The sequence below is a fragment of the Sphaerodactylus townsendi genome, linkage group LG03 (genome assembly GCF_021028975.2).
Source record: "Sphaerodactylus townsendi isolate TG3544 linkage group LG03, MPM_Stown_v2.3, whole genome shotgun sequence".
Lineage (NCBI taxonomy): Eukaryota > Metazoa > Chordata > Lepidosauria > Squamata > Sphaerodactylidae > Sphaerodactylus > Sphaerodactylus townsendi.
The window spans coordinates 47,759,847-47,773,527 of NC_059427.1; positions in this window are offsets into that span (position 1 = coordinate 47,759,847).

A 13,681-nucleotide genomic window follows, 5' to 3' on the forward strand; every position below is an offset into this window, starting at 1 on the left:
AGTCTATGTGATTTGAAGTCCGGTTCTGCACAATGGAGCCATAGGGGTTTTTTTTTCCCAGAGGAGGCTGCAATGGGAAGGAAGGAGGGAAAGCTGAAGGCTGGGAGCAAATAAAGGAAAATTGGCTGAAATGTGGGGGGGGGGGGGGAAAGGAAGTAGGTCAAGGGGGAAAAACTGTGGGGGATGCTGGGAGAAGTCTGTGTGGGTCCTCCCTATTTGTATGTGTGTCTCTGAGTAGGATGGATTAAAGAGTGGAGCTCCTCAGTGGGATCTAATGGCTTGGGACCTGCCCCAGCAGTGGAAATTCCACATCCCCCATGATATAACAAGGTCCTTACACGACCCATTTTGAGGCAGGTGTTCCAAAGACAGCATTGCAGCATTTTGGTTGCTTTTGGACTACGACAGACTTGAGATACTTTAAAAGAATCAAAACAGAGCACAACGGGAGAAATTATCAGTTGAAGCAGACAGAGCAGCCAATGATCCCGCCTCAAAAGACATAAGATCTGGATTGATGCATCTCATTTGAAGTTCTTTCAAATGCAGTGTGTACACACATGTGAGAATGGACCACTTCAAAATGCATCCTTGGTTAGTTCCTCGTGTGTAGAAAAAAACAGATAATTTCTAATGGGCTTGAATTAGATTTCTGCATTGACTGAATTTATAAATGAATGTCACCCTTCTTGTACTTCCTGTGTGCAAGTAATTTCTTTTCTAACTGTATCCAGAAGTATTTCAGCCAACTGCTGAAGTCTCTGACTTTTTCACTCTGTCTCTGACTTTTTCACTCTGAACTCAAATTTCTGCAGTTCCCTTTTCTCCTCATGGGGGATGTCACCTTGAAGCGCTCATGGATTCTGCATCCTGAAAGCTGAAGCAAAATTCTCAAATGATCAGGGGAACACCTCTTGTCATAATTGACTTTCAATGTCATAACATCAGCGAACCTTCCTGAATGATTAACAGTCTATTAGTCTAACACAGTAAGATTGCCTGGCATCTTTATAAAAATGCTATCCTGACTGAGTTGGGAATACAAAACCAACCTTTTGTGTTTTGGTTGTAACAGTCTGAAGAGATTTAACAGACTTGCATTTGCATGTTTCCTGTCATAGCTTTAGCATTCACTACAGTCTGCTTGATGAAAGTATTCTATCCCAAAAGTAGCTGGTTCAATGGAATAACTCAGACACACCCATTTTATATCAAATTCCCCATGAGGGGATTTCTTTCTTTCTTTCTTTTTCTTTCTTTCTTTCTTTCTTTCTTTCTTTCTTTCTTTCTTTCTTTCTTTCTTTCTTTCTTTCTTTCTTACGTTCGTTGGTTCGTTAGTTCTTTCTTTCCCTTAAATTATATTCTCTGAGTAATGATTTTCATATGCTGGAAACATCCTTGCCACAGAAACAGCCATTTAAGTGATGGAGAATGAAGCTATTCATGCCTTTAAAGCTCAGGTGTCAAAGTTTTCCTCTAAATTTTCTTGAGAAACTTTTAACATCCTTCTACTTTTCCCAATAAAGCTTTTCCCCCTCTGGAGGGAAAGGACTGACACCTTGTTTGTTTTTTGTGGTTACAGTTCGCCATTAATTATGTACGCTTGGTCTTGAGGTCAATATAAGGAAGGACTAGAGAGTTGTCTCTGTGTGTCAAATGATCAACCCAGTAATGTGGGTGGTAGTGCTGTTAGATGTTTTTCAATTGCTTCTACTAAAAAGACATTGGGGCGGCGGGGGGGGGGGGGGGGGGAGAAAGGCCCAGAAGGGAAAAGGCAGCCTGGGAAATTATTTTTCTGTCAACATCTCTTTTTGCAACATGGTGGCAGGCTTTTTTCCCCTTTGTGGACCACCTTCTCAAACAAAAAGATTTCTGGAGGACTTAGGACCTCCCCCTTTTACAAAAAATTAAGGCTTTTGATCTGTCACTCCTGTGGCAAATCATTAAAACGGTGTCTTCAAAAGAAAAGGAGCCAGCGTGGTATAGTGATTAAAAGTGATGGACTGGAGAACCAGGTTTTTTTCCCCACTCCTCCACATGAGGGCTTCTATTGAGGAGGAGGAGGAGAGAAAGAGAAGAGGAAGAAGAGAGAAGAGGAGGAGGAGTTTGGATTTATATCCCCCTTTCTCTCCTGCAGGAAACTCAAAGGGGCTTACAATCTCCTTTCCCTTCCCCCCCTCACAACAAACACCCTGTGAGGTGGGTGGGGCTGAGAGAGCTCCGAGAAGCTCTGACTAGCCCAAGGTCACCCAGCTGGCATGTGTTGGAGTGCACAGTCTAATTTGAATCCCCCAGATAAGCCTCCACAGCTCAAGTGGCAGAGTGGGGAATCAAACCCGGTTCCTCCAGATTAGAATGCACCTGCTCTTAACCATGTCCTCATGTGTAAATGAGAAATGTGAGGAGATCCTGCTGCAAAGCAGAGAACCGTGAGGAAGCGGTGAGTGCACAAAGGGCCAGTCACAATATGTTTTTGGTATGTCAGCATTTTACCAAAAATGTTATTTAAATCATATGGGGCCATGACAGACAATCTTCCAAATGCTCCAATAGCTGCTACAGCAGGTCATGTGTTATAGTCCTTCTAGGAATGAATAAAAGAGAAGTATACTCAGAGTTATGAGATAAAGGAATCTAATTTTGCAGTAGCTATGACATTGAATGTTCAAACCCAGTAACCGTCAAAGTCCAGTCAAAGTAGAAACAACCAAAGTTACCTGTATATGTCCTTGACCTGGATAGCCCAGGCTGGTCAGATCTCAGCTGCTAAACAGGATTTATCTTGGTTGGTATTTGGATGGGAGATTACCAAGGAAGTCTAGGGGCCTTTCCCCACTTACCTTCTGCTGCGCGCTACTCTGGCCAAGTAGCATGGGGTCCCGCGGGACTCCCCACTACAGGGGCAGCGACAACGCAGTCGCCCCGACGCTGCCGCTCTTTCACCCCCTCAGCGCACGTCATTCCTGGCGCTCTTCAAAACGGCGCCTTTTGATGACCCCGCATCATGGGGAAGCCCAGAAGCGCGCCAGAAATGACGCGTGCAGTGAGTAGCGCGCAGCGAAGGTGGTAGAAGGAAAAGTGGGGAAACGGCCTAGGTTTGTGACACATAAACAGGCAATGGCAAACTACCTCTGAATGTTTTTGCCTTGAAAACACTATAGGGCAGGGGTGGCGACTATGGAAACCTATGACACTCCAGATGTTCATGGACTAAAATTCCCATCAGCCCCTGCCAGCATGGCAATAAGCCAGATGTGACAACAGGAAAAAAACCCTCATACCCCTCAAACCATGTGTAAGCACAAGAAAAACCTTTCTTTTCTTGAAAGTTGTAAGAGACCACAAGGGCCATCAACTCCAACCCTCTGCCATGCAGGAATACACAATCAAAGCACTCCTGACAGATGGCCATCCAGCCTCTCTTTAAAAACCTCCAAAGAAGGAGACTCCACAACACTCAAAAGCAGTGTACTCCACTGTCTAATAGCCCTTACCATCAGGAAATTCTTCCTAAAGTTTAGGTGGAATCTTCTTCTGTACCTTCAGTACGTTACTGCTTATCCTAGTCTCTGGAGTGGCAGAAAACGGGCCTGGGTAAAATGAGGATCCACGGGGATTCTCCTGATTTCATATGATTTTTGAATTGAAATGAAATGAATCTATAAAGCATGTCCTACTTTACAGGCAGCACCAAAACAATCACGCATCACATGCTTCCTGGCATATAAGTGGCGCAAAAACATGTTTGAAAAACAGGGATCCTCGAGGATGATCATGATTTCTGCACCGTCACCCCCAAACCACCATCCCATCACAGCTCAAGCCCTCACACATATGTCTGACCACAGCAATCACGCATCACAAGCTCCCTGGCGCATCAGTGGCGCAAAAACATGTTTAAAATCAGGAATATTCAAGGGGTCCCATGATGTCTGCACCAAGCCACCCCAAACCACCATCACAGCACACCTCAAGTCCTCAGCCACAGCTCTGACCACAGAAATCACGCATCACATGCTCCCTGGCAAACCAGTGGCGCAAAAACATGTTTTAAAAAGGGATCCTCGAGGATGACTATGATTTCTGCACCATGTCAACCCCAAATCACCATCACAGCTCAAGCCCTCACACACATGTCTGACCACAGCAATCACGCAACACATGCTCCATGGCGCATCAGAGGCGCAAAACACTGTTTGAAAAACAGGGATATTGAAGGAGTCCTGTGATTTCTGCACCAAGCCAACCCAAACCACCATCACAGCACACCTCAAGCCCTTAGCCACAGCTCTGACCACAGAAATTACGTGGCACATGCTCCCTGGCAAACCAGTGGCACAAAAACATGTTTAAAACAGGGATCCTCGAGGATGACCATGATTTCTGCACCATGTCACCCCCAAATCACCATCACATCACAGCTCCAGCCCTCACGCACATGTGTGACCACAGCAATCAAAAGCACATGCTCCCTGGCGCACCAGAGGCGCAAATCCCTGTTGGAAAAACAGGGATATTGAACGAGTCCCGTGATTTCTGCACCAAGCCACCCCAAACCACCATCACAGCACACCTCAAGTCCTCAGCCACAGCTCTGACCACAGAAATCACGCATCACATGCTCCCTGGCGCACCAGTGGAACAAAAACATGTTTAAAAAGGGATCCTCGAGGATGACTATGATTTCTGCACCATGTCACCCCCAAATCACCATCACATCACAGCTCAAGCTCTCACACATTTATGTGACCAAAACAATCACCCCAAACCACCATCACAGCACACCTTAAGCCCTTAGCCACAACTCTGACCACAGAAATCAGGCGGCACATGCTCTCCTGCGCACCAGAGGCGCAAAACCCTGTTTGAAAAACAGGGATGTTAAAGGAGTCCCTGGGTGTCCGGATAGGCCCCACTGCATGTCCGGACGCCCCCCCTGCGTGTCTGGACGCCCCCCCACACGTGTCCGGACGGTCCCCTGCGTGTCCGGACAGGCCCCCCCATGCGTGTTCGGACAGGTCCCCCATGCGTGTCCGAACAGGTCTCCTTGTTTGTCCTGACGCCCCCCATGCATGCCCGGATGCCCCCAATGCGTATCCGGACAGGCCCCCCTGCGTGTCCGTACGCCTCCCTTGTTTGTTTGGACGACCCCATGCGTGTCCGGACCGGGCCCCCTGAGTGTACGGACGCCCCCCTTGTTTGTCCAAACGCCCCCTGGACACACACAGGGCCCCCATGCATGTCCGGACGGCACCCTTGTTTGTCCGTATGCCCCCATGCATGTCCGGATGCCCCCCATGCGTGATCCAGACAGGCCCGCTGTGTGTCCAGATGCCCCCCATTAGTGTCCGGACAGGCCTCCTTGTTTGTCCTGATGCCCCCCATGCATGTCCGGATGCCCCCAATGCGTATCCAGACAGGCCCCCCTGCGTGTCTGTACGCCCCCTTGTTTGTCCGGACACCCCCCTGCGTGTCCGGACAGGTCCCCTGCGTGTCCGGACAGGCCCCCTTGCTTGTTCAGATGCCCCCTATTCATGTCCGGACATGCCCTCTGCGTGTCTGGACACCCCCCTGTGTGTCTGTACACCCCCATGCGTGTCCAGACGCCCCCTTGTTTGTCCGGACGCCACCCATGCCTATCCGGACAGGCCCCCCTACGTGTCCGTACGCCCCCCTTGTTTGTCCCGACAACCCCATGTGTGTCCGGACAGGCCTCCATGCGTGTCCAGACAGGCCCCCCATACATGTCCAGACAGGCTTCCCATACATGTCCAGACGGCCCCTTGTTTGTCCGGACGCGCCCCCATGCGTGTCTGGACGCCCCCTGCGTGTCCGGACAGGCCCCCATGCGTGTCCGGACAGGCCCCCATGCGCCTCCGGACGGCACCCTTGTTTGTCCGGACGCCCCCCATGCGTGTCCGGACAGGCTCCCATGCGTGTCCGGACGGCACCCTTGTTTGTCCAGATGCCCCCATGCATGTCCGGATGCCCCCTGCGTGTCCGGACGCCCTCCATGCATATCCGGACAGGCCCCCCCTTGTTTGTCCGGACGCCCCCATGCATGTCCGGATGCCCCCTTGTTTGTACGGACACCCTCCATGCATATCCGGACAGGCCCCCCTTGTTTGTCCGGACGCCCCATGCATGTCCGGATGCCCCCATGCGTGTCCGGATAGGCCCCACTGGGTGTCCGGATGCCCCCCATGCATGTCCGGAAGCCCCCTTGTTTGTCCGGACACCCCCCAGTGTGTCCGGACGCCCCCCTGCGTGTCCGGACAGGGCCCCCATGCATGTCCGGATGCCCCCTGTTTGTCTGGACACCCCCCATGCGTGTCCAGATGCTCCCCATGCGTGTCTGGACAGGCCCCCTGTGTTTCCGGACACCCCCCTGTGTGTCTGTACACCCCCATGCGTGTCCGGACACCCCCTTGTTTGTCCCGACGCCCCCATGCATGTCTGGACAGGCCCCCCCATGCGTGTCCAGACGCCCCCTTGTTTGTCCGGACGCCCTCCACGCGTACCCGGACAGGCTCCCCTGCGTGTCCGGATGTCCCCTTGTTTGTCCGGACGACCCCATGCGTGTCCGGACAGGGCCCCCATGCATGTCCGGACAGGCCCCCATGCGTGTCTGGACGCCCCCTGTGTGTCCGGACAGGCCCCCATGCGTGTCCGGACAGGCCCCCATGCGTGTCCGGACAGGCCCCCATGCATGTCCGGAGAGGCCCCCCATGCATGTCCGGACGCCCCCTTGTTTGTCCGGACACCCCCCAGTGTGTCCGGACGCCCCCCTGCGTGTCCGGATGACCCCTGCATGTCCGGATGCCCCCTGTTTGTCTGGACACCCCCCATGCGTGTCCGGATGCTCCCCATGCGCGTCTGGACAGGCCCCCTGTGTTTCCGGACGCCCCCCTGTGTGTCTGTACGCCCCCATGCGTGTCCGGACACCCCCTTGTTTGTCCCGACGCCCCCATGCATGTCTGGACAGGCCCCCCCATGCGTGTCCAGACGCCCCCTTGTTTGTCCGGACGCCCTCCACGCGTACCCGGACAGGCTCCCCTGCGTGTCCGGATGTCCCCTTGTTTGTCCGGACGACCCCATGCGTGTCCGGACAGGGCCCCCATGCATGTCCGGACAGGCCCCCATGAGTGTCCGGACCCCCCCTGCTTGTCTGGACCATGCTAGATGCCACCATGCTAGTCCGGATGCCCCCCATGCGTGTCCGGACAGGCCCCCATGCGTGTCCGGACAGGCCCCCATGTGTGTCCAAACGGCACCCTTGTTTGTCCGGACGCCCCCCATGCGTGTCCAGACAGGCTCCCATGCGTGTCCGGATGGCACCCTTGTTTGTCCGGACGCCCCCATGCATGTTCGGATGCCCCCTGCGTGTCCGGACGCCCCCTTGTTTGTCCGGACACCCTCCATGCATATCCGGATGCCCCCATGCGTGTCCGGATAGGCCCCGCTGTGTGTCCGGATGCCCCCCATGCGTGTCCGGAGAGGCCCCCCATGCGTGTCCGGACGCCCCCCTTGTTTGTCAGGACGCCCCCCATGCGTGTCCGGACAGGCCCCCCTTGTTTGTCCAGATGCCACCATGCTAGTCCGGATGCCCCCCATGCGTGTCCGGACAGGTCCCACTGTTTGTCCGGATGCCCCCCATGCATGTCCGGACAGGCCCCCCGTGCATGTCCGGACAGCACCTTTGTTTTTCCGGACACCCCCATGCGTGTCCGGACAGACCCCCTGCGTGTCCGGACGTCCCCTTGCGTGTCCAGACAGGCTCCCTGTGTTTTCGGACGCCCCCTGTGTGCCTGTATGCCCCCATGCGTGTCCAGACGCCCCCTTGTTTGTCCGGACACCCCCATGCGTGTCCGGATGCTCCCCATGTGTGTCCAGACAGGCTCCCTGTGTTTTCGGACGCCCCCTGTGTGCCTGTATGCCCCCATGCGTGTCCAGACGCCCCCTTGTTTGTCCCGCTGCCCCCATGCGTGTCTGGACAGGCCCCCCATGCGTATCCGGACAGGCCCCCCTGCGTGTCCATACGCCCCCCTTGTTTGTCCCGACGCCCCCATGCGTGTCTGGACAGGCCTCCCATGCGTGTCCGGACAGGCCCCCTTGTTTGTCCGAACACCCCCATGTGTGTCCGGATGCCCCCTTGTTTGTCCGGACGCCCTCCATGCGTATCCAGACAGGCCCCCCATACATGTCCGGACGGCCCCTTTTTTGTCCTGATGCGCCCCCATGCGTGTCCGGATGCCCCCCTGCGTGTCCGGACAGGCCCCCCATGCGTGTCCGGACGGCACCCTTGTTTGTCCGGATGCCCCCCTGCGTGTCCGGACAAGCCCCCCTGCGTGTCCGGACAGGCCCCCCTGCGTGTCCGTACACTCCCCTTGTTTGTCCCGACGCCCCATGCGTGTCTGGACAGGCCCCCCCATGAGTGTCCGGACGTCCCCTGCGTGTCCGGATGCCCCCATGCGTGTCTAGACGCACGCCCTGCGTGTCTGGATGCCCCCCCATGCATGTCTGGACAGCCCCCTTGTTTGTCCAGACGCCCCCATGCGTTTCCGGACAGGCCCCCCAAGCCTGTCCGGACACCCCCCTTGTTTGTCCGGACGCCCCCCCCTGCGTGTCCGGAAAGGCCCCCTGCGTGTCCGGAAAGGCCCCCTGCGTGTCCAGACGCCCCCCTGCGTGTCCGGATGCCCCCATACGTGTCTAGACGCACGCCCTGCGTGTCTGGATGCCCCCCCATGCATGTCTGGACAGCCCCCGTGTTTGTCCAGATGCCCCCAATGCGTTTCCGGACAGGCCCCCCTGCGTGTCCGGACGCCCCCCATGCATGTCCGGATGGCTCCGTTGTTTGTCCGGACGCCCCCCCCATGCGTGTCCGGACAGGCCTCCCATGCGTGTACGGAGAGGCCCCCTATGCATGTCCAGATGGCTCCCTTGTTTGTCCAGATGCCCCCATGCGTGTCCGGACAGGCCCCCATGCGTGTCCGGACAGGCCGGACAGGCCCCCATGCGTGTCCGGACAGAACCAACATGGTGTAGTGGTTAAGAGCGGTGGACTTTAATCTGGTGAACTGGGTTTGTTTCCCTACTCCTACATGTGAAGCCTGCTGGGTGACCTTGAGCCAGTTACAGTTCTTTCCAAACTCTTTTGGCTTCACCTACCTCACAAGGTGCCTGTTGTTGAGAGTAATGGTGAGGCGGTAGGCAGGCTGCTTTGAGGCTCCTTAACCGTAAGGTAAAAATCAACTTTTTCCTATCTCCCGTCTCCTAATTAATGTTTAGCAGGGAAGAGTGCTGATTCCATCAAACTCTTATCTGTGATATTTGGATGCATTTCCAGATATGAATTTTTAATCGAACAAAGACCTTTAGGGGCTTGGCACCTGGCAGCTGATTCAGTCTCTCTTTCAAGACAGACTTGCGGTTTTTCAGTGAACTACAGAAGTGCTACACTTAATATGTAGCAAATGTGGCTTCAGCACTCAGCCAAGGTAAATTGCTCTCTTATGAAAATGCCACCATTCATAAAAGGGTAGCATTGACAGGTCTGGCATACAATTGAAGTAGTTTGTGTTACAAACTGTTGTTTATAGCGGCAATTTGCTACAAACTGCCTTTTGCACCTATAAGACTGTGAAAGGAGACAGGGAAGAATAGTGTATGATAACCAGAGATGGGGGAGGTATTTCATGTTGTAGCTAGAGAGTTTAAATTCTCCCTCAGCCATGAAGCACACTTAATGATCTTAAACTGAACTTTGTTCCTCAGCCTAATTTTGTTCCTCAGCCTAATTGAGGGTCCCTGTGAGGAAATTGTGCGGGAAACGTCAATGGGGGAAATCCAGTGTTGTTCCAGACTCTGGTTTCTGACGGATCCCATAAGCAGGTGCACAAGGCTTGGTACACTTCCAGAGAAGAAAAGTGAAGGGTGACAGATGCTTAACCAGATGGCAAATTTTATTGTTTAACCGAAAACCCAAACACTGTAAAGTAAAATGTAACTTGCAAGTCAAGAGTGGTTCTAAGGAGTGAAAACACAAGTGGTGGCAGTTGAATAATAAAACATGGTAGCAATTTACTTATAGCTGACAAAAACATCCTTTAATAACAATAAATGGGAAGCCCCTAGTATCCCATTAGGACAAAATTTGTCTCAAACTATGTTCCTCCTGTGTGGCTGGCTCTGCATGGTTTTGTGAGTATTCAGCCTGTGGCTGGGGAGAACCCAGGTCATTACAAACCTATTCACAATGAAATATTCCACAGCTATAATCTCAAAGAGAAACTAGAACTGTACTGTAGGCAACAGGATCATCCATCATGGTCATTTCTTGATATTCCGGAAAAAGTAGTTCAAAGCATTCAATGCATCTGCATCTATCATCTGTATGTATCACAACTATCAATTGGTACTCCAGAAAAGCCCTTCGGGGGTAGGGCGGTCTACCAAATTCAATGAATGAATGAATGAATGAATGAATGAATGAATGAATGAATGAATGAATGAATGAATGAATGAATGAATGAATAAAACTGTTCAGAGCATTCTCATGCCCCCTGATCACACCTCTTTTCTTTGAACCCCAAATAAGCAGACACTCTGTCTCTGGTTCACCTACCAGTTTACCTCATGGGGTAGAGGGAGGGTATGTGGATGGGTAATACTTTGGAAGGGTTTTATGGTAGTTTTATTCTATTTGATGTTGCTTTTACTGTAGCTTTCAATTGTATAAGCTGCCCTGAGACTTTTGCATAGGGTGGGGTAAAAGTTTCAATAAATAAACAAAAAATTATTTTAGGACTAATTTTTTGGGTATAAATATTAGTCCTTTGGTCAATCATGTTACGGGAGATGCTGGTCATTTCTCTCTTCAGTGCTGCCTTCATTGGACTTTTCCTCTACTAGACTGTTAAATATCTTCCATCCCTGAAATCTCTATCCTACTTGCATCCTTTTACTCTCAGTTAGCTCTTGAATTTCTTGTGAATGTATCCATATAATCACCCAGATAAGATTTTGGTTTTAATGTTTGTCAATAAAACCTTTTTTGCTTTATAAATGGCCTCTTTATTTAAGAGTTTTCCATCTGGACCATCCTGGTATGCCCAGGTATTGACCTCAGTTACCCCTTCTCACTGGGATGGTCTTCATGGCTAATTCCCCCAATCAAATGTGGAGAGGAGACTGCTGACTTAGAGTAACAGTACTAAGCATGGTAGGTTTTGATTGTTAAAATAAATTCTTACTATCCATTACAACCTGGATGCCAGTTTGCAAACAGATTGTGTAACAGAATGTCTGCGGCACCATCAGGTCCTTGCATAGACTACTTCAGTTTGATATACATTAATCCTTTTGGCAGAGTATTTGGTGAACCCTGCTACTTGCAGTCTTGATTCTTACCTTGAGTCTTGGCTGATGAAATCCTGCTAGACTAGAGAGATTATTAATTTTTGTGTGAGGACTACCTTTCCAGCACTTCGATGGCAAACGTCACCTGTTCTTTTAAACAGAAACTTTCTTTGGACAGAAAAGTGGTGGCTTATTAGACCAATCGGAAGCCTCCCTTTTTAATGGAATGGCATTGAGAAGCTTCTGGTAGAACAACTTTGTAGTGTTTTAAGTGACACATCTGCCCTTGACAAGGTTTAATCTGGCTTCAGGTCTGGTATGGGAACAGAGATGGCCTTGGTTGATCTAGTGGATTGCCTCTATTTTCTGGCTGATGAGGGCTACCTGCTCTGCTGATGTTATTACTGGACTTCTCAGCAGATTTTGACATGGTTGACTACTTGATATTATTAAAGTAGCTAATAAAGGGAGTAGGCATCAGGGTAAAATGTCTGCTTGGTTTAATGACTTTTCTAATTGACTGCGTTCAGGGGGTTGTGGTGGAGGAGACCAAGTGACACTAGCCTGCAACTGTTATTCACTGAGAATCCTCCAAGGTTGGCCTGCACCTCAACAGCCCCAGTACAAACAGCAGATTTGAAAGCTTACTTTCTAGAGTCTTCTGAAGATTGACCCACCCAGCCATGAGACAGAGCCTTCCTGCTAAAACCACCACATGGTTTGGACTGAAGAGCACCCCATTCTTTCATTTCTCTGTAGTCATTGAAGGAAAAACCCAAGGTCATGAATGTAAAAGGATCTTAGTGATCCCACAGCAGGGCCAGAAAGGGGACAGTTGTGCCTGCACAAAGGACTCTTGATGAGAAAAAGAGGTTTAGATTTATACACCACTTTTTTGAACCATAAGGAGTCTCAAAGCAACTTACCAACTCCTTTCCCTTCCTACAACAGTCACTTTATGAGATAGGTGCAGCTGAGCAGTGGCATAGTGCCAGGGGAGAAGGGGGGTGCACCACGGACCAGGTGTGTGCCCCGGTGGAGCCGTGGGAGGGGCATGGCGGAGGCTCAGGCTGCACGTGTGCCCTGGGTGAAGTTCCCCCTTGCTCCTGGGATATCCTGGGATAGGCAAAGTTTGGAAATCATCTTAGGGAAAAAGGGCATCGGAAATAAGTTTGCCAAAGGGATGGTCAGAAGGTAAGGCAGCTAGCTCGCTAAACCTGTGAATCAAAGTAACAGCCACCTCAAAAAGAAACAAAGCAATAAACGTGTGACCACAGGTCTGGATGCTTTTATGTGCCAAGTGGAATTAACACCAATGAAAGGCTTCGCATGAAACATGTTTGTTTGTTTTTTAAAAAAGAACTTTACAAAGATGTAGACAACTGATGGGGAAAAAACAGATCTTCCAGAAAAAGGTTTATCTAAAACAGAACTTGCTGTCCAGTGGATCTTGACTGAAGCAAAGGCACGGTCTCTTAACTCCAACAGGCATTCAGGGAAAAGTGGCAGGGGGCAGGAACATGTAACAAACCTTCAGTATCAGACCGTATAAAAAACATGAGCCAGTTGCCTCCATGTGGTTTCTTTGGGCAGAGTGCATGTGAACCCAGACATTAGTGGATGTTCTGTGCTGTGTGATTAAGGGACAGTGTGTTGTCATGTATCAAGATGGGGGTGGGGGACCATACTGCCATTGGCTATGGTCTGAAGTAGTAAAACCAATACTGGTCTAGTCAAAAGTGGGCAATTAGGGTATGACAAATTTTGTTCTAATGAAATTTGCAAAGGCAAGAGTAGATAAGAAAACAAAGAATAGATTCCCCAAATAGGCATTTAACACAAATCCTCCCAAGGTTGTTGGTCCTTTGTAGCTAGGACACTTGGTTGTGAAGAACTCAACAAAGCTTGAGAGTCATTCATCACAGCTGGGCTGCATCAGTGCAATTCCAGTGTGGGACTGTACAGATGACTCAAAGACAAGAAAGAGTTTATCATGCCGAGATCTACAGATCTACATGTATGTGAAACCTCTAAATAAGATCATTCAGCATTTTGGAGCATACTGACAACACCCATCTGTTTATCAAAATGTGGAACAACTATCTCTGTTCCAGGCCAATATTGGTTTGCTGCAATCAGCTGCTAAAGTGGAACAAACTGAATCCAAACAAGCAATAGGTGATTTGGGTCATGCGAAGTCCTTGGGGGTCTGTACACTTTTGGTATGTTTTTTTAATCCCTTCTCACACGGTGGTGGTTGAGCTTGCCATTTTTCTAAAGAATATAGGTGTAGCAGCAAAAAATATTTTCCAACATCATTTAG